This window comes from Cebus imitator, unplaced genomic scaffold (assembly GCF_001604975.1).
Source record: "Cebus imitator isolate Cc_AM_T3 unplaced genomic scaffold, Cebus_imitator-1.0 Scaffold556, whole genome shotgun sequence".
NCBI classification, from domain to species: domain Eukaryota; kingdom Metazoa; phylum Chordata; class Mammalia; order Primates; family Cebidae; genus Cebus; species Cebus imitator.
The window spans coordinates 79635-105483 of record NW_016107871.1 but is presented as its reverse complement, the minus strand read 5'-3'; the positions used below and the strand labels follow the sequence as shown (position 1 = coordinate 105483).

Here is a 25849-nt window from a genome sequence, read left to right as displayed (position 1 = left end):
TAGGTGTGTAGGAGTCAACACTTTACCGTACATTTACTGAGCATCTACTATGTGCTGGAATTTTAGAAATAGATGTGGCTGAGTCCCTTTACCTGTAGTCTAGTACAAGCCAGCCAGAAAGATGTTGACTTCTTCACACTGCTGGGGAGCTGCTCTTTGATTCTATGTACAGGAAAGAACATGGTAAGATGAGTGACCGAAATGAATTGTCTTTGTGTGTTTGTTTGTTTGGGGCTATAAGAGATGGGTGACTTCAAAGATGGTGACCCTTGTTTGGAATTTTCTGAGGCAGTTAGAATTGAAAAACTTACTCTCCCCATCATTCATTGAATTTCAGGAAGCAGGGCAGCCCTACTTCATAGAGTCAAGTCAGATTCATGTGTAAGGAAGACAGGGCCTGCTGTTAGCTGTTGTGCAGCTTCAGTGGTCCTAGCTGGAAGCCAGGTTCAGATGGCCCAACAGTTCTGGGTGGTTGCCCGAGCCCCACTGAAGTGTGCACTGTGTGTCTTTCCTGCTTTGCTTCCAGACCTTTTCTGATGCCTTCCTGTCTTATGGAAGGAATAGCCTAAAGTGTAGGGAAGTTAATGCCCTGGGTCCATCTTCAACCAATAGGGAAAAGGAGCTTGCAGATGAAGGTTCCATCCCCGCCTCCTGGGGCAGCATTTCTGGGAAGTGTTTGGTGCGCTTTTTGTGAGGTACTGAGACTTAGTCCCGTGTTGCCCTTGCTCAGTAGCACTTTCAGTAATGCACATTTATATTGGCTTCCACTGTCCACCGCCCCACTTCCCTCACTCTTACGTTCTGGGTTCTCCTGATAGACTAAGTGCACACAAGTCCCCGTCTTAGGGAGTCCCAAACTGAGCCATTGAGGTAGTAGCATTCCCTGATAACATTCTGTAAAGTGTTGAGATGATAGATGCTGCTCAGTTACTTTGATTTGTTAAAGTTATGAATCATCTTATCCTGCTAATTAAAGTTGGAGATGTAGATTGTTTTAAAAATTAAATGTTTTTTAAATGCCAGCAAGTAACATAGAAAGAAAACCTTCGAGAAAGTGTAATGCAGAAGGAAAAAATAAGTTGAAGAATGATACAGTAAAGTATTTATATATAATTGTTTAAAGACACACAAAGCAATATCTCATGTTATCGATAGCTACATATATTTGTGGCCAAAGGATATTCTCCAGATTCCTGGTGGTGGTGGTTTTGGGGAGGCAGACAGGAACATGAGGCTTGCAAAAAAAAATAGAGAGGATTTCAGCTATATCTGTAGTTTTTGTCATATATTTTAAGGCAAACATTGAAAGGACAGTTGAAAAAAATGTTAACATTAGATACTTTTGGTTGGAAGATATGCGAACATTTGTTGTATTTTTCTCTGTTATGTGTTTTAAAGTTTTCCCAAATTAAGTAAGAAGTTAAGGCAGCATTAAATGTTTTTAAATGAAATTTGGCAAATGCAAAGCTTTGAAAAAAATGAAGCTGATGTATAAACTCAGCATCAAGCCCCAAGCAATACCCGATATTGCCAATTTGATATATATGTTCCTCCAGATGTTTAAATCATGTGTGTTGATTTGAAATGCGACTTTGTTAGTCTTGCTGTATCTTCAAACACTCAGAAGTTTCATTGTTGACTATGGCAACATAGTGAAATGTTTCCCCCTCAAATTCAGAAAGCAATTTGGGAGGAAGTCCAGGTAACAGAGAAATTTAAAGAGTATATCTGATTTATTTTCTAGAAAATGTAAGATTGGCACTGTGAGAGTAAATACAGGCTATGACTTAGTTCACAGTCACATGGATAAGGTTCTCAAACTAAAGAATTTCTGTTCTTCCCAATGCAGAAATTTTACCGGGAATAAATCAAGTTCAACCATACTTCTATATTTCTTCTGTCATCCCTCTATAAAAACTATAACTTACAAGCTTTAGTCTATCTCCCATAAGAACTTCTTGTTACTGGACTTTTCTTTTCTTTCTATGATTATAAATGCCTTCATTACATTTGCAAACCATATCTAGAGTTTGGAATCTTGCTCATGGCTGCAACGTGATATTATTTAGTAATACTGCTACTAATATATGTGCTGGGAGACAAGAGAACATTTTGATACTCATAAAATTTGCCAGATCGTTGCATATTTACAGTATATATTTGCACAAAGCAATGCCATGAACATATGACTCACAAGTTCTGAAATCTGATACCGTTAGATAGATTGATGCTGGTAATTTATCATGTGCTGCTAGGAATAGGGAGATGAATTGAAAACCCTTTACTGGCTTCTGGCATCCAGGCAACAAATTCCTCTTGCCTTTTTCTCTTTGCCCTCAGATTCATCAGCATCTCTGTGAAGCAGGATTCAAGGATGAAGTCAACCCAAAACTTTTTCTCTAAAAAAAGGAACAGGAAGAGACTGGGAGGGCTTAGTTATGGACAGACCTAAATAGAAAACACTACAGGGATACAAACACAATTTATCTTCCTCTGAGGCTTTAAAAAACAGAACCTACACTTTTGCATGCTGCAAATCTTTCTTTCTCTTTGTCTTCCTTTGACCCCAATCCCCTACCATATGGGAACCAGAAATAATAAGTTTCTAATGGCCGAGGAGAAGCCAGCGCAGGGGCAGGGAACATGCCCCAGAACAATGGAAGTGATTTTAAAACTCTTGACTCCTTCAGACCCACCAGCATCAGAAAGTATAAATAGGAATGCCTGGCAAGAGGGAAAGATGGGACAGATCTTTCCACTTCTTCAGAATGCTCTTGAGCAGGAGGGAGAGAGCAGAAACATTTTAAATGTTTTGCACTAAACCTGCTTCGTTCCTTCATAGCAGAGCTGCTTGGCTTATGGGAGAGCAGTTATCTGGGCAGAACTCAGAGCTGGAAAATCTTGCTGCAGTGGCTGTTGTTGACCTGATGAAATTTTTAAAAATCTTTCATTGGGGGCAGGGTGGGGGACGGAGAGGGGAAGTAGACAAACTTTTATTTTTTTGGAGTATTTATCTATTGCTTGTCTGTTAGGGAATGAAATATGTCCCCCTCAAATTCATGTGTTGAAGCCCTAACCCCCAGTATGACTGTATTTGGAGATAGGGCCTTAGGGAGGTACTTAAGGTTAAATGAGCTTGCAAGAGTGGGGACCTAACCCAGTAAGACTTGTGTCCTTATAAGAAGAGAAAGAGACCAGGCGAGGTGGCTCACGCCTGTAATCCCAGCACTTTGGGAGACTGAGGTGGGTGGGTCACAAGATTAGGGGTTCAAGACCAGCCTAACCAACATGGTGAAACCCCATCTCTATTAAAAGTTCAAAAATTAGCTGGGTGTGGTGGCACATGCCTAAAATCCCAGCTACTCAGGAGGCTGAGGCAGGAGAATCATTTGAACTGGGGAGGTGGAGTTTGCAGTGAGCTGAGATCACTCCACTGTACTCACTCCAGCCTGGGTGACAGAGCAAGGCTCCGTCTCAAACAAAACAAAACAAAAACTAGAGAGACACCATTAGTGTACATATACAGGAAAAAGGCCTGTGTAAGGAAAAAGGAGAGGGCAGCTGTCTGCAAGCCAGGAAGAGGTCCTTCACCAGAAGCCAACCCTTCTGGCACCTTGATCTTGGACTTGTCTTCAGAACTGTAAAAAAACAAACTTCTGTTGTTTAAACTGCTTGGTCTGTGATATTCTGTTATGGCAGTCCTAGCCAACGAATACCATGTCTTTTAACACTGAAAGGCAGATTGAAGTTCACTTGTGTATGTGACAAGGGATTGGACAACAGATTAAGGCCTAGGAGGTAGCCGAGTGGTTAAAAGAATTGGCTGCTGGAATAAGGTAGGCCTGGGTTCAAATCCCAGTTGATCACTGACGAGTAGTGTGACCTCCAACAAATTACTCTCTATGTTTGCTCATCTGTAGGAGAGGAATAATAACAGCCTACACCTGCAAGACTGTTGTGAGGTCAAATGCTTTAATGTATGCAGAGCGTGTCATAGTTGCTGGCAAACAGCACCCTAAAAAATGTGAGCTCCGACAACGATGCTGAGCGCCTCATTTGTTTATAGTAGTTTCAGTTTACAAAGTACTTCCACGGCCATTATTTCATTTGATTTTTACAGCAATCTTATGAGATTAGTTGGAAAGGAAATCTTACACCCACTCGAGGGAGGAGGAAACCAGAATTCAGAGAGGAAAGGAACTTGTCCAAGCTCAAATTTCTAAGAAAAGTAGAGCCAGGCTTCAAATCAAGATCCCCTGACTCCAAGCTCAGTGCTTTCCTCACTAAATTTGCAGTCTCTCCGAATTCCTCCTTCCCTTATCCCCTCCCCTTCTTTGTTTTTTTTTTTTTTTTTCCCTCACCAAACGTGTATTGAGCTTCTGTCACATTCCAGGCATTTCCTCTTCTTTCCCTGGACCTGTGTATCTTTTCTCTTGTTTGTTTTGGCCTGGATGTTGTGCGTGTGTACGTGTGTGAGCCTGCCTGGGAGCATGCCTGTGTGCCCGCATTTGGGCATCGAGGGCTCTCATTCTCCCTAAGGTGACCTTGCCTTGTGTCTCCTCTTCTTACCTACCAGTGTTTTAGCTCAAAGATGGCATTTGGCTTTCAAGGACATATTATAAATAGAGCCTTAACAGCACTCTCTTTCCCTATCTGAAAACTGACACGAAGCACAGGCAACTAGTACAAAAAGAAAGAGAACAGGGTCCATGGTGGAGCAGATAATCAATATCTTTAAGTGACTTGAGAGCAGAAATTCCCAAAGGGGAGGTGAGAAGAGACCTGAAAATGACAGCCTGAGGAAGCTTGCTGGGCTCTCCTAGGGAGTGAGGAGGTGGGGGAATGTTTGAAAAAGCAGATTTCATATAGCAATTTTGTATTTAGAAAAATATCCTTGCAAAAGCTGTTATTCTCATAGTACAAACTACAGAAATTAAAGCTCTCCAGAATCTTTCTGACCCTTGCGGTTATATAAGAGTTACAGCAATTCCCAATGAAACAGGAGGTGGGCTCTGAATTGTGAGAGCTGAGATTTTTACCGTGTATTTTTGGCCATTAGGGACTTGAATATAAAAAGATGGAAAACGCTGTTTTGTGGAGTCTTCAGAAAAGAAGCAAGGCCTAAAAAGTCACAAGGAATCAGTGCTTGAAAGGTTCCCATAGAGTTTGAAAAGGCCATAAAACCCAACTCTGTTTTGCAGATGAGGCAACTGAGGCACAGAGAGATGTCACTGGCACAAGATCTAGTGCTCATAACAGGATTGGCTGAGACCAGCACTGGCATCAACCTGCAGTGGGGGACTATCCATAGAAAAGACCAGGGGCTCTCCAACAAGTCGTCCTCGACTCCTAAGAAAGAGAACTAAAATGTGCTTTAGGAGACTGGGACCAATCCCAGGGCATCAGCCCAATTAGCTGAAGGATGCTACTGGGAAGGCATTTGGAACACAAAAGCAGATACTCCTGCTGTTCTAGATGGCTTCCTAAGGGCCAGGGTTCTTCAGGTCGGTCTTTCCAAGGATCTAAAGTAGTAGGTTGGACAGCAAGGGATGTAGAGGGTCAACGAAGCAGCTCCTGGTTTTCGGTGCGTATAAATAATTCCCCTCTAAGGGATAGGGTGTGTTTTGATTATTCTGCACAACAAATCACCCCAAACGTGTTGGTGAGCCTTGGACTTGCATTTTCCCAGACTCTGACCCACACCCTGACCTCAACCTGACCCTCAGCCTGAAGCTGACCCTGAACCTAATCCTTTCTCTGACCCTGACCCTGATTTTGAGCCTCCTGGTAAACCATAGCCTCAGCCTGCCATTTACCCTGACACAGAACATGACCTTGTCCTTCACCCTGTTGCCCACACTACCATGATTCTTAGCTATGCCCACCCAGACTCTGATCCTGACACAGACTCTGATTCTCACCCTCACACTGAATTTGTCTATAGGCAGACTTTAACTCTGAGGCTGACCCTACGCTCACCCTGAATTTGATCCTAATCTTGAACGTGACCCTCACCATGTCCCCAAACCTATGGCCCTCACACTGACTCTGACTCTCACATTTACACTCTCAATCTAACCCCACCCTTCACCCTGATGCTGACATTGACCTTTATCCTGATGTTGACCCTGGACGTATACCTCACACTCCCTCTGAATCCGACCTTTATCCTCGCCCTGACACTCACAATTACTCAGATCCTGAACCTGACCTTCACCACAATCTTGACCCTGACCTTGACCTAGATACTCACGTGACTCTCTTCCTGACTGAACTCTGACCCTTAACCTGAACCTCACACTGATTCTTACCATGACCTGAGCTTGACCCTGAACGGGATGCTAAATAAGCTCCTGACCCTGAACTTGGCTCTCACCCTGATTTTACCTTCACCCTCACCCTCACCCTCACCCTCACCATGACCTTTGTCCAATCCTTACCTTAATTTTTTCTTGAACCTTAATTTGAACCTGACACTCATCTAATCTTGACTCTGAACCTTACCCATAACCTACGAGACACAGTCTGACACTAACTTTCATTCTCACACTGATGTTGACTCATACTCTTACCCTCACTCATTCACAGTGACATTGAACCTGACTTTAAATCTGGCCCTGTCTCTGAACCTCACCGTAAACTTTATCCTTCACAAGATCCTGCTCCACACTCTCCCCATGACTGAGACACTGAATCTGCTGCTGTCTCTGAATCTCTCATCCTCACTCTTACCACAGCTCTAATACTTATTCTGACCCTTACCCTCACTCTGAATTTGTCCCTAACCCAAAAACTCCCTCTGACACTGAATTTCACCCTCATTCTGACCCTTGGACTATCCCACCCTTGTCATGACCCTGATGAAGCTGTAACCTGATCTAGCCCTGACCCTCACCCTGATATGAATACTGATTCAATCCTGACCCTGACCCAGACCATCACCCTATCACACTGGTCTTAAATTCGTCCTCACCCTGAACCTGACCCAAATTCTGACCCTTATCCTTGTCCTGATCATGACTATGACCTTGAAAAGATCATGGCACTCAGAGTGACCATCAAATGGTTCTACCTCACCATTACCCTAACACTTTAGCTGGGCATGTTCATCAGGACCTTTACATTCACCTGACCCTACTCACCTTCAGTTTACTATGCACTACATGCTCAACCAAATCCTCATTCTAAACCTGACCCTGACCCTGACTTTTATTCTGATGCTCACCATAAAATTGGCCCTCATCTGGCCCTCCCTCTTGCTCTCATCTTGTGTCTATGACCCTGGCCCTAAAAGTATCTCTGACCCTGGTATCATGCGGACATTGGCTCTAACCACCCTACCTCTCAAAAGTTACCCTAAACTTGAATTTCACCCTGTCCCTGGTCATGACCCTGACCAATAACTTGACCTTGACCTTGATCCTGACCATCAGCTTGACACTGACTCTCATCAAGACTCTGACATTCACACTGACCATCAAACTGACTAGACTGACTCTGGCTTAAAAAAATTGTGGTAAAAGAAATATAACATAGAATTTACCATCTTAAACATTAAAAAAAATATACAGTTCAATGGCACTAAGTATATTCACATTGTTGTGCAACCAATCTCCAGAAGTCTTTTCATCTCGCCAAACTGAAACTCTGTATAAGTTAAACAACAACTCCCTCCTTTCCCCTTTCCCAGCCCCTGGCAATTATAGTTTCTGTCTCTATAATTTTGTGTAACCTAAGTATATAGGTGGAATCATACAGTATTTGTCCTTTGGTGACTGGATTATTTCGCCTAGCATAATAACCTTGAGAGGCATCCATGTTGTAGCATGCATCAGAATTCCCTTCCTTTTTAAGGCTGAATAATATTCAGTATATACCACATTTTATTATCCATTCATCTGTCCATGGACACTTGGGTTGCTTCTACCTTTTGCCTGTTGTGAATAATGGTGCTATAAACATGAGTGTTCAAGCATCTCTTTGAGACCCTACTTTCAATACTTCTATATATATACCTAGAAGTAGAATTGCTGGATCATATAGTAATTTTTAATTTTTTGAGGAACTGACCATATTGTTTTCCATAGTGGCTGTGACCCTATCTTTTATGCTGAACTTTACCTGACCCTGCCCTACATCCTGACCCTAACAATGACCTTCCATCTGATCTTTAACCTGAACTTCACCCTGAATGTCACTGTCATGCTGATGCTAACCATGACACTGTCTTGACTTTTACCATGTCCCTACACTGTGCTAGAGCCTGACCATGGCCCAAATTGTCAACCTCACACTGACTCTGACTCTGTATCTTACACATATACTTGTACATTTGCCCTGACTTTCACCTCTGTTTGACCATGACTTAGACCCTGAAGTTAACCCCTACCCTGTATCTAAATTTGAACTAGACTTTTACTTTGATCTTGCTCAGACTTTTACCCTGAACCTGATCTCAACTTAATCCTTACCTTGCCATGATTTTACCTTCACATTCACCCTGGCTTCAAGACTAAAACTGACCCTTATCCTCACACAGAACATAACCCTGACCCTCACCATGACCCTGTCCATGATTCTGACCCTGACACTCATCCTGACACTGACTAAGACCCTGGTATGCACCTGACCCTATTCTTCATTCTGGCGACCTAATACTTTGATCCTTAACCTAAACCTGCATGATATTGACCCTCCATCTTGNCACATTCACCCTGGCTTCAAGACTAAAACTGACCCTTATCCTCACACAGAACATAACCCTGACCCTCACCATGACCCTGTCCATGATTCTGACCCGCACAGTAAACCTGATACTAACCAAGACCCTGGTATGCACCTGACCCTATTCTTCATTCTGGCGACCTAATACTTTGATCCTTAACCTAAACCTGCATGATATTGACCCTCCATCTTGTTCCTTATCCTAAATATGACCATCACACTGACCCTGATTTCCACCTTATGAAGACCCTGACCCTCAACCTTTCATACTGACTGTCATCATGATACTATCTCACTCTGATCCTGACCCTAATCTGGACTCTAAAACTGACCCTTAACTTGTCCCTGACCATTATCTTTACTTTCTCCATTGATCTTAAATGAAATCTGACCATGATGACACCTTGAAACTGACTCTGACCACTCTCCTGCTGAACTTGACCTTTATCTTGTTCCTCAATGTCACCTTATTCATCACTCTGACCCTGACCAGCCTCTGACATTGATCCTGATCCTCACCTTTGCCTTGACACTGACCCTCAACCTGATCCTGATCCTAAACCTGACCATCAATTTGAATTTGACCGTCAATCTGGCCCAGATTATAAGGATGAAAATAATTGTGACCCTCATTATGTCCCCACACCTGACCTGGCTGAACTTGATACTGACCATAACCCTGACCACCTTCACCCTTACTCTTACCTTGAGTCACATCATGACTCTCACTCTTACCCTGACCTTCACACTGAACTGATACTCAGCCTGACTGTGACCCTGACTGTTACCATGTCCCTGAGCCTGACTTTGACTTTATCTATGACACTCGGCAAGACTCTGATATTCGATTGAACCTTAACCGTAATGGTGTCCCTGAGCTTGCTTGTGAACTTTAACCTCAACCTCATCCTCACCCTCTGCTTGGCCCTAACCCTTTCATGATCCTGGCCCTGATTATCACCCATACCTGACCAACACCCTGACCTGATTCTGACGCTCAAGCTGAGCATGGTATGGATACTATTCTCACACCAGCCCTGATCCTCAACTTCAGCCAGAGCCTTGGCCAACTCTAATCTTACTCTTGACCTTGACTCTGATCCTCAACCAGATACTTTTCTGACCTTACCCTGAACTGTTTTGCATCTTGACCTTGACCGTCACCATGACACCATCCATGAGCTTCATCAGCTCCCTGTACCTGATCTTGAGTGTGATCCTCACCATCACCTTGACCTTCACACACAGCTTTACCCTTCCCCTGACCCTCACCCGAGAGTGATTCTGACCTTGGACCAAACCATATACTCACCCTGGCTTCATCCTAAACTGGACCTTTATGATGACTCTTATTCTCACTCTGAACCTGACCTGCACCTAACTCTCATCTTTACCCTGACTCAGATTTGGCCATCACCCTGCATGTGACCCACATCTTGAAACTCACCCTTATCCTTGCAGTAATCCTCACCCTGATAATGACTCACACAAAGACCCTGATATTCATGCTATCACCCTGACTCTACCCTTACCCAGGCCCTGAACTTTACCCTGAAACTAGACTGACCTGGACAGTCAACCTAATATTTCCTCTGAAATCCTCACTCCAACCTTGACCCTAACTGTAACAATGACATTGTCATTGATCCTTCTATTTCCATATAACTTGACCCTGACCATAACCCCCACAATCACACACACCCACACCCTGACCAACACCTTGACTATGAACTGGACCTTGACTTGTCTCTGAGACTCATCCTGATCATGGCCCTTATGCTGACTCTCACAATGACCCTGACCCTCATTTTGACCCTCAACCTCATATTAACCCTTATCTTGAGAAGGAAAAGACTCTGAAGCTGAAGCTTACCCTGAACATTACCATGATGCAACCCAGACTCTACCTTTTATTCTCACCCTGAACCTATCCCTCACCATGTCCCTGATAATGGCTATCTTGCTGACTATGACCTTCTTATTACCATGTCTCTGAACTTTACCTAGAACCCTATTCTCATGTTCATCTTGACCCTGAAACTCAACTAACACTGAAGGTCATGCTAATCCTATCACTCACTGTAATCTTGTTACGAACCCTAACCTGGACCCTCAAACTTACCATGACCTCACTGTATCCTTGATCTTGTACTTGACCTTGTCCCTACCATCATCCTGACTTTACCCCTCACCATGATCCTGATACTGATCTTCACCTGCAACCCCAAACTTTCTCTGACCCAGACCCTTATATTTATCACGTTTCTGACCACAATGATTTCAAAGTTTGTCTCCTCCAAACCTCATTTTGAAATTTGATCCCCAATGTTGGAGGTGGGGTCTAGTGTAGGTTGTTTTGGTCATGGGGGTAGATCCCTCATGAATAGATAATCCCCTCCCTGGGGTATGGGGAGGAAAGTGGGGAGTGAGTTCTTGATCTATTAGTTCCCATGAGATCTGGTTGTTAAAAAGAGCCCAGTACCCCTCCTCCTACTCTCTCTTGCTCCCTGTCTGTCCACGTGATCCGTGCACATGTGACTCCCCTTTGCCTTCTGCCATGAGTGGAAGCAGCCTGAGGCTCTTGCCAGAAGCAGATGCTGATGCCATGTTTTTTATATAGTCTGCAGAACTGTGAGCCAATTAAACAAACCCCTGTTCTTTATAAATTACTCAGCCTCAGGTTTTTGTTTATAACAACACAAAATAGACTAAGACACTGACCTGGTACTTAACCCCACCCCTTTACGATTAACACACTGCCACTGTATCTGACTTCCTTACTCTGCAAACATTACTGTCCTTGATAATCAACCTGACCCTGTTTGTCACTCTGAACCTGACTGATGCCCTAACCTTGATCTTTACACCACCCTCATCCTGAACCTAACCCTCACATTATTGTGATGGCTAATCCTTACCATGACCCTAATCTTTAATTCTTACCCCACGATGATGCTGAACCTGACTGGAGTCCTCATCCCAACTCACATCTGGATACCCCTCATCTAGATATACATAATTTCTCCCCTGAACAATGACTGTGCCTGTGCCTTATCTTCACTTTCACCTTGATCCTGATCCTAAACCTCACCTGGCCATGAACTTCATTCATACACGGACCCTTATTTGACTTCACTCTTATTCCAACCCTCACACTGACCATTACATTGACCCTGACCCTAACCATCACCCTGACACTGACTCTGAAATGTACACCCACTCTCGCTCTGACCCTGTACCAGATCCTCTGCACCTCACCCTGTCACTAACCTTCTCACTGACCCTGACCCCCAACTTGATCCCCAAATACATCCTCAGATGCTGATCCTAATACTGATCATGATACTGATCCTGACACTTACCATGATCCTAACACTCATCATTAATATGACCTTGACTCACAACCTCACCCTGTTTGTGACCCTCATTGTGACCCAGATCCTTATAATGATCCTGACTCTACTAATGACCTAACCATCACCAAGTTGAGCTTGAACATGAAATCTTATACACTCACACTCTAGGTTCTTTTGGATTTCTTATTATTCTCAAGTAGAATATGCTTTGGAGTAAGAATGTGCTTTTGAGAACTACATGTAATTCTCAACTTGCTTACACATGCATTGTATGTTTTCTTTTCTTTTCTTTACGGACAGGATCTCTCTCTATTGCCCAAGCCGGAGTGCAGTGACATGATTATGACTCACTGCAGACTCAAATTCCTGGGCTCAGGTGACTTTCCCTCCTCAGCCTCCTGAGTGGCTGGGACCAAAGGCATGCACCACCACTCCCAGCTAATTAATTCTTTTTTTTTTTTTTTTTAATGGAGACAAGCTCTTACCATGTTGCTCAGGCTGGTCTCGAACCCCTGAGTTCAAGTGATACTCCCACCTCAGCTTCCCAAAGTACTGGGATTGCAGGTGTGAGCCACTGCACCCAACCTACTGTGTGTTTTCAAATATGCTGCTTTGATTTGTGGCCTACCTTAAAGTAAGAAACTGTAGTTGGGCTGGGCGTGGTGGTTTACACCTGCAATCCCAGAACTTTGGGAGGCTGAGGCAGTGGATCACAAGGTCAGGAGTTAAAGACCAGCCAGGCCAACATGGTGAAACCCCATCTCTACTAAAAATACAAAAATTAGCCAGGTGCAGTGGTAGGTGCCTGTAATCCCAGCTACTCGGGAGGCTGAGGCAGGAGAATCACTTGAACTTGGGGGTGGAGGTTGCAGTGAGCTGAGATCATGTCACGGCACTCCAGCCTGGGCAACAGAATGAGACTATATCTCTAAAAATATATAAATAATAAATGTTTTTAAGTGGGCAATTTCAACTTTACATCTCTGGTTACTCACACCATAGCNAAAAAAAAAAAAAAAGAAAGAAAGAAAAGAAAGAAACTGCAGTTGAGGCTGGGTGCAGTGGTTCAGGCCTTGCAAGTCCAGCACTTTGGGAGGCCAAGGCAGGTGGATTGCTTGAGTCCAGGAGTTTGAGACCAGGCTAGGCAACATGGCGAAAAGCCATCTACAAAAAATAATTTTAAAAAATGAGCCGAGTATGGTGGCACAAACCTGTAGTTCCAGCTACTTGGGAGGCTGAGATAGGAGGATAGTTTGAGCCTGGGAGGAAAAGGTTGCAGTGAGCTGAGATTGCACCAGTGCACTCTAGGCCTGGCAACAGAGTGAAACCCTGTTAAAAACAAAAAAAAAAATTAAAGAAAAACACTGCAGTTGAGAAAAATGTGTGGTTCTCATTGATTTACCTCGGATAAAGCATAGGTTAATTATAAGAGTTAAGAATTTTATTTATTTATTTGTAATTTATTTTTGAGACAGAGTTTTGCTCTTGTTGCCCAGGCCGGAGGGTAATGGCACGATTTCAGCTCACTGCAACCTTTGCCTCCCAGGTTCAAGCGATTCTCCTGCCTCAGCCTCCTGAGTAGCTGGGATTACAGGTGTGTGCCACCATGTCTAGCTAATTTTTGTATTTTTAGTAAAGACGGGGTTTTTTCCTGTTGGTCAGGTTGGTCTTGAACTCCCGTCCTCAGGTGATCAACCCAACTTGGCCTCCTGAAGTGCTGGGATTACAGGTGTGAGCCACCACTCCCGGCCTTTATTTATTTATTTTATTTTGAGATGGAGTCTCACTCTGTTGCCCAGGCTGGAGTGCAGTGGCACAATCTCAGTTCACTACAACCTCTTCCTCCTAAGTTCAAGTGATTTTCCTGCCTCAGCCTCCTGAGTAATCCCAGGTGCATACAGCCGCACCTGGCTAATTTTTATAGTTTTAGTAGAGATCGGGTTTTACCATGTTGGCCAGGGTGGCCTCAAACTCCTGGCCTTAGGTGATCCACCTGTCTCAGCCTCCCAAAATGCTGGAATTACAGACATGAGTTACTATGCCCGACCAGAATTTTCTTTAGAGACCAGTGTCTGATTTTTTGTTGTTGTTGTTAGTCTGTTCACATAAATACAATTTTTAATGATATCTCCTTTAACTGGCAAGAAATTACTGTTGACGACAGTGTGTAAATATGAACTCATTTTCACATATATAGCTTAGGTTCCTCTTATCTTGTTCTGACTCACAGGAAGAAATTGTAAATGAGATGAATATGAGTTTCTGAGTTTTTGGGGGGGGGTCAAATAAATCTTAAATACATCTTGGTTTAGGCAAACAGAAGCAAACAGAAGTAGCATTGAAAACAATCTTTATTAGTGCATATAAGCCCAGGCACCTGTAATCCCAGCTACTCAGGAGGCTGAGGCAGGAGAATCGCCTTTTGCTTCTTAGAGTAAACTGAGATGAACATAAACACAGATGAGTTTGCGTTCATCGCAAAGGTGCAGCCCTATTGTGAGGGATGACAAATGAGGATGAGTCTAAGCAGCAGTACTGAAACAAATCCACCAGTCTGGGCAACGTGGTGAAACCCCGTCTCTACAAAAATACAAAAAGCTAGCCAGGCTCGGTGGCACACACCTGTAGTTCCAGCTACTCAGGAGGCTGAGCCGGGAGTATCAGCTGAGTCCAGGAGGTTGAGACTGCAGTGAGCTGTGACTATACCACTGCACTCCAGCCTGGGTGACAGAATGAGAACCTGTCACACACATGCACACACACACACACACACACACACACACACACAGAATCCATATTAGTATCAGCAAACTCAGTTTTAGACATTCTCTCAAAAATATCTTCTTATTATTTCCTGCAGTAAACTAAGATGAATGTAAGAAGAACGCATATATCCATCTAAAAGGCATATTCTTTTTTTCAAGGTAGGTGTTATAGACTGAATGTTTGTGTTCCCCCGCAATTCATAAGTTAAGATCCAGATGGCTCATGCCTGTAATCCTAGCACTTTGGGAGGTTGAGGCAGGTGGATCATTTGAGGTCAGGAGTTCAAGACCAGCCTGGCCAACGTGGTGAAACCCCATCTCTACTAAAACTACAAAAATGGGCTGGGTGGTAGTGGCACCCACCTGTAGCCCCGGCTACTTGGGAGGCTAAGGCAGGATAATCACTTGAACCCAGGAGGCAGAGGTTACAGTGAGCTGAGATCATGCCATTGCACTCCAGCCTGGGCAACAAACAGTGAAACTCTGTCTTACAAAAAAAACAGAAAGAGAGAGATATTCCAAAGATTGCTCCCTCTCTCTGCCCTCCACCATATGAGGGTATGAGAAGACAGTTATCTGCAGGCCAGGTAGAGGCCTGTCACCTGATATAGGATCTGCTGGTGCATTGATTTTGGACTTCCCAGCCTCCAGAACTGTGAGAAATAAATGTCTGTTATTTCAGCCACTCAGTCTATGGTATTCTGCTACAGCAGCCTGAATTGACTAACACAGCAGAGCAAATGAGAGTGAATAGTAGTGTTAAAAAGAATTTGTAGTCATATAATCAGCCTCAGCCTCAGACATTCCTATCAAAAATCCTTATTGCTTCTCAGAGTAAAGCAAGACAAATGCAAGGACAGCAAAGTATGTAACAAAGGCACATTCTTACTAGAAAGAGAAAAGACAAAAACACACTGCTTGTTAAACCTGATTTTAATTATCTCTTCATTCTTAAAATGTCAGTGGATTAACAAAATATGTAAATCCCTTTGGATAATAAGACATATTTGTATATATTTGCCTTCTCAAAGCTTTTAATTACTATGAGATAAATGCTCATGAAAAATTACCTTGGTAGTTTTTTACTTTCTTTTTTTTTTTGTTTTTTTTTCAGTTTTTTACTTTCTATCCTCTAGATGTCTCCTGTGTCAAGAGGAAAAAAAGAAAAAGAAAAAAGAATCATTCCTTTAATTAGAGATGGTAATTAACAAAGACAGTTCATGATACTGGGTACAAGGGCTGCAGAGAGAAATGGGTATATACATATAGGATGTGATTTTTTTGTTTGTAAATTTTTAAAAGTTGTGCAGTTCACTCATAATAAATTTAATATAATGCATACTGCTTTATTTAGTATACTGACAATTATGCTTTAAAGCTATAGTTTAAAACTTTAAATTATTGCCTATTTATATTTGTATGTCTGTGTATGTCCCAATGCATATAAAAAAAGTTTATATCATTTACTACAAATTTTTATATAAATATACCAAAAGAATAAAATTAGAATTTATGTCTTTTGTATGAAATGACTTATTGTATGCCGAAGTCAACAGAGGTTCCTTTTTGTCAACAAATTGTTCTACTTCTTTTTGTATTCTCTTCAACTATTCTCACAGATTCCCTTGGATAATCTTGACCTAATTTTATTTGTTCAAAGTTAAAATGCTATCATGGAGTGAAATTCACCCTTAAAACATAGACAACTTCCAGAAATTAAATCAGTTCAGATAACTAACATCATTGTCCTTACCTGGGCTTGACAGCTCACAAATAAATAAATAAATAGATAAATAAATAAATAAAAGTGATATTTATGCTGATAGCAAATGTGTTTTGGGAGTAGTCCACAAATTCAGAATTGTTTCGAAACAAAGGTGTTTCTAACCTTGAAAAAAAAAAAAAAACCTACACAAAGTGGATGACAAATTAAAAAACTTTTGATGCTTTGCTATTACCTAAGAAAACAGCTATCATAAAAACACAGTCATTGAAAATATTAGACCCAGAAACTCATGGTAATGCTTTGGATGGTCATTATGCTAAATAAACAATATTAACCTAGGTAAACACACCTATGATCACACCAGTAAGAAAAGTCTTGGAGAAATTCAAAGAGGCTGTTCCTAACTGTCAGAAACAAGTTTCTAATTCAATTTGGGATGATCATTAGATGATCATCAGGATGGCCAACTAAGCATGCCTAAACACTTGAAAATGGAGCTTAATGAAAATTCTTCATGATATAACCATAAAGGAATGATAAGTTGACAACAATATAAACCAACACTGGTGGCTTAATTTTAGATGTAGCTGCCAAGGATGTGTTTGAAAGCATGTCTTATCTGCCAGTGACACATCCCGATAAACTGCCAGTGTGGGGTCACAGACAGGAATACCTTCTATGGTCCTTTAAATACCTCCAAATGGACTTCATACAAATACTTTTTACAATGAATTGTAAATATGTTTTGCTTATTGTTCATTTATTCTCAGAGTGGACTGAAGTATTTCCTTGCTGGAGAGCTATCCCATGCCGGGTGGGAGATTGAAAGGGTTCAGGGCATGGCTTGGTTTTGTTTTCCCACCTGGGGAATTCCCATTTATCTCTCTAATGACCAAAGTGATCATTTTTTTACTAGTACTGCTCTTAAGTAATTTTACGAAGAAACTTCACTGTCCTTACCATCTGCAGTCCCCAAGATGAACAGAGAGAGTGAATGGAATCTTAGAACTAAAATTAACAAAGCTCTCAAAATCTCTTAAACTCCCATGGCAGAAAGCATTACCATTGGCTTTCAAGTATAAAATCAACCTTTTCTGGGATCCTTATTCTGCAAGGGTGAAAACAAACTTACTTCCTTCCTTCCTTCCTTCCTTCCTTCCTTCTTTCCTTCCTTCCTTCCTCTCTCCCTCCCTCCCTTCCCTCCCTCTCTCCCTCTCTCCCTCCTTCCCTCCCTCCCTCCTTCTTTCCTTCCTCCCTCCCTCCCTTCCCTTCCCTCCCTCTCCTTCCCTCCTTCCCTCCCTCTCCTTCCCTCCTTCCCTCCTTCCCTCCTTCCTTCCTTCCTTCCTTCCCACTTTCACTTTTATTGCCCAGGCTGGAGTGCAATGGCACCATCTTGGCTCACCTCAACCTCTGCCTCCCAGGTTCCAGCCATTCTCCTGCCTCAGCCTCCAGAGTAGTTGGGATTACAGGCATGAGCCAACACGCCCAGCTAATTTTGTACTTTTCGTAGTGACGGGGTTTCTCCCTGTTGGTCAGGCTGGTCTCGACATTCTGATCTCAGGTGATCCGCCCGCCTCGCCTCCCAAAGTGCGGGGATTACAGGCGTGAGCCACCTCGCCCGGCTGAAAACTTTCTTAAAGGAAATTTGGACCCTGTGGTCTACCTTGGAACCCCACCCTGCCACTCACCCACTCCTCCCCTTGGTGGGGAAGGGAGGAAAGTGCAACAGAGCTCTCTGCCCACCCCAATCCCACCTCCTTTACCAGTGACCCAGTCACGGATTGCAAGTTTAATGCACCAAGAATCCTGCAATTGAGTTCTTTTGGCATAAGTCATCCTTCCACTGGTCCCCAACGCATGCTCGCTATTATGCGGTACTGCCACTCTTGGCAAAGTTCGCAGGGAGTAGCCTCCGCCCCATACCCCCTACCCAGAACCTGCAGTGGGCAGGACTCACCGTTGCTATGAAACGCCCGCTGTAATCCCTTTGACCCTGTCGTGTGATGACCTTTGGGAAAAGCCCCCTGCCCAACTATTGAGCATGCACAGACTATTCCGGGTGCAAAGGCTGCTAAATTGCTGTTCTCCAGAAGCCAGTGGTAGGGAGCCATTGGCAGCCGCGGGAGCGCCTGCTGCAGCTGCCTGACAAGGATTCGGGATTAACGGGGAGATGGCTTGCACCCTCTTCTTTCCTCAGTAGGAGGAACAACACAGGAGGCAGGGTTGGAGGCTGAGCTAAAAACCAGATTCTCACCACCTGTTTCTTCAAGCAAGTGCGCTTGCGCTGGGCAGGCCCTAGGGCGCGCGTCTGGCTGAGGGATGGTGCTGTAGAGCAAGGAGCGCACGTGCTCAGCGTCTCCATCTGCTGGCTGTGTGGTCCGTATTTTAGGGATGGATTAAAGTAGGTGCCGGCATTGTAAAATATGAGCATATAAAATTAGGTCAACACTATCCAAAGGAGTTTCAAAAGAATGGTTGAAGAGTTTACAAAAAGCTTTGAGAATTAACAGAATAATTTGGTGACAAAAGGAGCCTCTATTGATCTGGGCATAGAAATATTTAGTAAATTTACATGAAAGTTCTAAATTCTAATTTATTCATTTGGCATATTATTTATATAACAAATTCTAGTAAAAGAACTATCGATATTGCTTCTCCGTCTTTGGCTAAGATCAAGTGTAGGAACTTGATATACATTTACTTGTACGAATTTAGGCATGCACACATGTACAAACGTAAAAACAGGTTTCTATTTAAAATACATTTATCCTCTGCATAGACTTGTATCTCTGCAATTTTTCTACTCAGTTTAATCAACATCTACATTAATTACTACCTTTAATTAAGTAATCAGTCTGTTTTTTTTTTTTTTTTTTTTTTCTCTCTCTAGACATAAGGAACACCCAGGAGACAGAAAGTTTAAAACCATCCAACTTATTTGTTCATAAGAATTTATCTCCTAGTATTTTAAATTTTGAAACGGCAAAAACAAGGGATACAGCCCTGGTCACGCTGACTTCACAGCTTCTGTGCCTATCTATGCGTTCAGCTTGTCAGTGTCCTTGTGTCCAAGACCCCCTAGGCACATACCTTAGATGAATAAACTGGGCTCATGATGGGTTGCATTGAGGTAGAACGCACACCACTGGGAACTGCAGGGTGTAGCAGTAAGAAGGTGTCAGAAAGCAGTTGTTACAGAATTTGATCTTTTGTTGGGCGATTTGGGGTAAGGTCTAGGGAAGTGAGGGGTTTGCTCTATATTGGACATTGTTAGAAAGTGGGGGCTAGGTGGGCGAGGTGGTTCATGCCTATAATCCCAGCACTTTTGGAGGCTGAGGCAGGTAGATCATGAGGTCAGGAGATCAAGACCATCCTAGCCAAACTGGTGAAACCTCGTCTCTACTAAAAGTACAAAAAAAAAAAAAAAAAAAAAAAAAAAAAAAAAATTAACTGGGCTTGGTAATCGCAACTCCTGTAATCTCAGCTACCTGGGAGGCTGAGGCAGGAGAATCACTTGAACCCGGGAGGCAGAGTTTGCAGTGAGCCAAGATCACGCCACTGCACTCTAGCCTGGCAACAGAGCAAGACTTTGTCTCAAAAAAAAAATAAATAAAAAGAATAAAAGAAAAAAAGAAAGTGGAGCTAATTCTAGATTGGCTAATTTTGTGGATATATACAGCACACAATTAAATAATAAAGTGTTTAACTATAGGCTTAAAATATAATTAATCAGTGTATTAAATAAAACAATCTATATCAAATTAAATTATAATTATATGAATGAACTGCAAAAACTTTTAAAAATAAACTAATAGGAAATCAATTAGAAACACTCTCTGTAATTCTTATACCCAATATAATCAACTATCTACATTAATTATTGTCTTGAATTAATCAGCCTTTTCTTTCATTTTCTGTAGACATAAGTGACACCTAGAGGACAGAGAGTTAAAAACCATCTGGGTCATTTTTTATAAGCATTATCTTAATTAAAAGTTCTGAGAAGGCAAATACAAATATATATGTATTATCATCCAAAGGTGTATTTTGTTAATTCATTGATATTTTAAGAAATAAGGGTTAATTAAAATATGGCTTATATGTGATCTTTTGTACATTTTTTTGTTTTAGTAAGATTGTGCCTTTGAAATGAGTATGTTTTGGCATCCTTACGTTTATCTCAGTTTACTCCAAAAAGCAATAAGAAGTTTCATTTGAGAGGAATGTGTAAGGCTGAGCTGGTTTGCCCCAATATTAATTTTTTCAACATTAGTTCTGTTTGCCAACCTAAACTCAGAAATATATCTATCTATATAGATAGATAGATGGATAGATAGATAGATGCACACACACATGCACACATATACATGATTTATAAGAGGGAAAAAACTCCAGAATTTGGAAACTTGTATTCCTCTCGACTGCCTTTTCTTCCTGTCAGTTAGAAGAAGATAAGGCTAATCTAAGGTATATATGTGAAAATGTATATTTGTACTTTTTTCTTGACGGTGACTTCTCACTGAGAGGTAAAGCAAATATAGTTGAAACTTGTAGGTCTGTGTACAGACAAGCAGTAAAGAAGAAATCAAGCTCAGAACCAGACATTAGTCTCTAAAGACAATTTTTAGTGACTTAGAATTAATAGGTTGGACCCATGCTTTATCTAGGCAAATCAATGAGTACCACATATTCTTCTTAACTGCATTTTCTTACTTTGAGGCAGACTGTTTTAACTCAAGTCAAAGCAGCATGTTTGAAAACACAGAGTTCAACTGTAAGCAAGTTCAGAATTATTCATAGCTCTCAAAAGTACCTTCTTGTTATGATGACAAGGAATCGAGATAAAACCAGAGTGCATGTATATATTTCATTTTAACGTTATTTGGTAATGGTGATGCTCAGTGTCAGGGCTGGGGTCATGGCAGGGTTCAGGGTCAGTATCAGGATTAGGTTGGGGTCAGTGGCACATCAGCTCAGGGTAATAATCAAGATCATGGTGATAGGTTCAGGGAAAGAGGATCAAAATAAATGTGAGAGACAGAGCAAGGCAAGAGTCAAGGTAGGGGTCTGTGCCAGGGTGTGCCATGGAGAAAGTAATGACAGTTGTTAGTGTCAGGGTCAAGTTCAGCTTCAGGGTTAGTGATAGCATGAAAGTGAGGGTGAAGATAGGGGTAAGGTCATGGACAAGGACTAGGTGAGGTAAAGGGTCAAGCTGACATTGAAGGTCAGATTGAATGTTAGGATGATCCAACGGGGTCACAGAAACAATGAGGGTCAGGGTCAAATGCAAAGTAGATGTGGCCAGTATAATATTGAAGGTGTGGGCAACAGTTGGTGTCAGAGTAATGGTATGGAATAGGGTCTGGATGAGGCTGAGGGTTAGGATCAGGTGAGTTGTAAGGTCAAGTGTAAGGTCAGGATGAACATGGTAGTAATGCTCTAGATCAGGGTCTAGGCATTACGGTAATAGTGAGGGTCACTGTAAGTTCAGGTACAAAAAGAATATCAGTCAGATTCAGGGTGAAGGTCAGTGTCAGGGTCCATATTAGGGTAGGCATCAGGGACGTAATGACGGATAAGGTCAGGGTAAGTGTGAGTGTCAAGGTTGGGTCAAGGTGAAGTTCAGAGTAAGGTTAAATATTCAGTATAAGGATCAACATCAAGTTGAGTGTTACAATGAAAGGATCAGGTAAGATCAGGTAAGTCTCAGGCTCAGCTTCAGGGTCAGATTAATATCAGGTGAGGGTCACTATCAAGATTAGGGAAGATCAGGGTTGGGGTCAGGGTCAGGGTTAGGTTAAGGATGAGGGTTGAAATCATTGTCAGGCTAAGTAAGCAAGGGTCAAGGTCAATGTGAGGGCAGGTTGAGTGGCAATGTCGAATGCAGGGTGAACTTGAGTGTGTGGATTAGGGAAAGACTAAGAATTAGGGGCCGGAAGTAGGTGAGTTTCCATGTCTGAAGGTCAAGGTCAGAGTCAGGCACAGGATAATGTTATCATGAGATAAGAAGGAGATTCTGAGTCAGTATATGTGTAAGGATAAGGCTCACAGTTATAAAAATGGTGACTTTGACAATAAAATTCAGAGAGAAAATCAGGGTCAGATTCAGGGTGAAAGTCAGCTCAGAGTCAGCATGAGGATCAGAGGAAGGGCTGAGGTCACATGATGGTCATAGACAGGATTAGGGCCAGAGAGCATCAGAATAAGCATAAAGATAATGATAAGGGTGGGTGTATATGTCAGGGAAAGCATCAGCTTAATGGTCAGTGTCAGTGTCAGGTTGAGGATCAAGTTCAGCCAATATCATGATAAAGGTCAGAGTGAAGGTTAGGGTCAGGAAAAGTCCAGAGTCAAGTGTAGGATTAGGGTTAGTCTAAGGGTATTTTCTGAGTCAGAGTCAGCTTCAGGATCACTGTCAAGGTCACAGGGGTTTCAGAATAGGATGATAATCAAGGTTCTGAGCATAGTCACGGTCAAGTTGACCCCTCAAACTTAACCTGACACTCAACTTGACACTGAGCCTGAACCTCATCATGTCTATCAATATGTCACTCTGGCCCTAATGGTAGCTCTGTTCCTCACCAAGACGCTGCAGTTCATGTTGGCCTGCATGCTGACTCTGGCCCTGACCTTTACCCTTGAAGCTTAGACTCACCTTCACCCTCATTCTGACTCTGATCTGACCTTCATCCTAAAATTGATCCAGACATGACTCTTACTCTGCCCCTGTCCTAGGCTGTATCTTCATCCTGACCTTGATACTTAATCTGAACCTGAACCCTAACCTGACTCCGACCTTCACACGACACCATGACCTTCACCTCTCCTCTGACATTCACACTCACCGTGACCCTGAATCTGACCCTCACTCTCACTCTTTCCCTGAGCTAACAATTTCCTATGCCTCACACTTTTGCTAACTCTCACTTTCATTCTATATTTGCCCTTGGGCCAACGCTCACTATGAGCCTGACTCTGACCCTGACCCTCAACATGACCATGATATTCACATTCACATTGATTGTAAACCTGACACTGACCCTCAAGCTGACCCTGACACTAAGCCTGAGTTAGACCCTGATCCTCACTGTCACAGAGGACAGAGCCCGAAGGTCCCCTAGCCTGATCCTGACCCTGACTCTGATCCTGCCACTCGACCTTTCCTTGTTGCTCACACTTACCTTGATTCTAATTCTGACCCTCATGACGATCTTGTTCATGGAATAGACCTGGAACCTACTTGACCTAACCTTCACCCTGACACTGACCTTGACACACTCTGAACTTGCCCTCACCCTAGCCATGACATTGACCCTAAGCCTCACTATGTCCCTAACTCTGACCCTCACCCTCACTCTCATAATGGTCCCAATTGTGATCTTTGCCATGACTCTGGTGTTTATACAAACCCTCATGCAAGCTCTGACCTGAAACTGACACTGCCCACATACTGACTCTGATCCTGGCTATCACGCTGACTCTGAGCCCAAATCAAACTCTGAAACTGACCTTCACCCTGTCCCTGACCTCATTTTCACCCTCTGAATGACCTCACCATTCAAATTGACTTTGTATCACCTTGACACTGTCCCAGACCTTCTCACCGATTAGCAGTTATCCTGAAATTGAACTAACACTGGCCCTGATCAATCCCTGTCTAAGATCGACACCCAGAACTTGACCCTAAGTTGCCCTTAACCTTGACACTTCCCTCACTCTGCCCAGTCCCTGAAACAGCCTATACTGCCCTTCACACTGATCCTGAGCTTTCACCTAATCCTTACTCTGAAACTTCAAACTGCCCTAACCCACACTAGGACCTTCTCTCTTATCGTTAAGATTCTGATCTGATTTCACTGAACCTTACCCCAAGGTAGGGTAGCTACCTTGACCCTCATCTGAATGTAACCCTGACCTTCACCCCAAACCTTATCTCACCTTGAACTAGACCTTTACCCTGACCCTGGTACTGACCTTCACTCTGAACCTGTCTGTACTGAGAACCCACCCTACCCCGACCCTGATTTACCCTTTACACTACTCTTACACAGATCCTAATTCTGAACTTGACTCTGAACTTTACCCTAACTAACCTTCATCTTGTCTCTTATCTTGATACTCAATCTGACACCAACCCTGACCATCAACTTGATTAACAGTGTATTATCACTGTTACCTTGACCTGGACTGTAATTTCTCTCTGCCTCTGACCCTGTCCATCACTGTCACATGACCTTGATCCTTACTCTGATACTTATGCTGAATCTGACTCTGGCATTCTCCTGAACTTCATCCTCACCCTCACAATGTCTACAACCTTGATTTTCACTGCACAGGTACATGACCCAGACCTACCCCTCATCTCAAAATGACTGCACATTTTGCACTTGACCTGACTCTGACCTTCAGCCTAGGATGAAAACTTCCTCCTATCTCACTATGAGTCTGATGTCACTCTCACCTGATTCTAACACCCACCATTACAATCACTGAGACCATCACCTTTATCCTGCACTTGACTCTGACACTCACCATCATCTGAACCTCATCTTCATGTGAACCTGACTCTGACCTAGTTGCTCATCTTGACACTGATTCCAACCCTCACCTTTATCCTTAAGCTGACACTGACCTTGAAGCTTATGTGACCTTCATGGCCACCTGACACTCACCCTGATCCTGCCCAGATCCTTTCTGACTGATTTTGACCTAAGCCTGACACCCACATTGATGCTGACCCTTACTTTAACTTTCAACTGATGTTGACCCATGCATTGAAGCTGACTCTGAATCTGAACTTGATTTTATCCTTCACTGTGAGTGAGCCCTGACACGCACCCTCGTACTCATTCTGACCCACCCTATTCCTCATTATGTCCCTGACACTCACCTTCACCCTGAGTCTGACTTTTGACCCTCCTGTGCAACTGATCTTCACAGTGACCCTCACTAGGACCTTGCCCTGACCTAGAATTTTGCCCTTATGTTGTCCATCCTGACCCTGCACCTGACCCTGATGCTCACCCACACCCAGACCCTATTCCTCACCATGACCCTGATGCTGATCCTGCCCACACTCCCTACATTACTCTCACCCAGACACTTACCCTCACCATGTCCCTGACACCTCACTTGACCCCAACCCACATCCTAACTCTGGCACTTACTGTGATGCTCACCCTGACACTGAATCCAACCCTCATCTTCACCTTGACCTTAACCTGTCCTTTACCCTCATCCTTACCATCAGCCTAATCCTGATCCTCATACTCTTTCCC

General features: G+C 42.9%; 1 protein-coding gene and 1 long non-coding RNA gene across 2 annotated transcripts in view; one reads left to right on the top strand and one right to left on the bottom strand.

Annotated features, from left to right (window-relative positions):
* Window positions 1–25849, top strand: part of LOC108294014 (S-adenosylmethionine mitochondrial carrier protein) — a 147905-nt gene that overhangs the window by 44390 nt on the left and 77666 nt on the right. The window lies entirely within an intron of this gene.
* On the bottom strand, window positions 2144–18846 carry LOC119469053. The gene is made up of 2 exons (XR_005197872.1): window positions 18529–18846; window positions 2144–2924 (listed from the first exon to the last, which is right to left on the bottom strand). It is a non-coding gene; the product is annotated as an uncharacterized LOC119469053 (long non-coding RNA).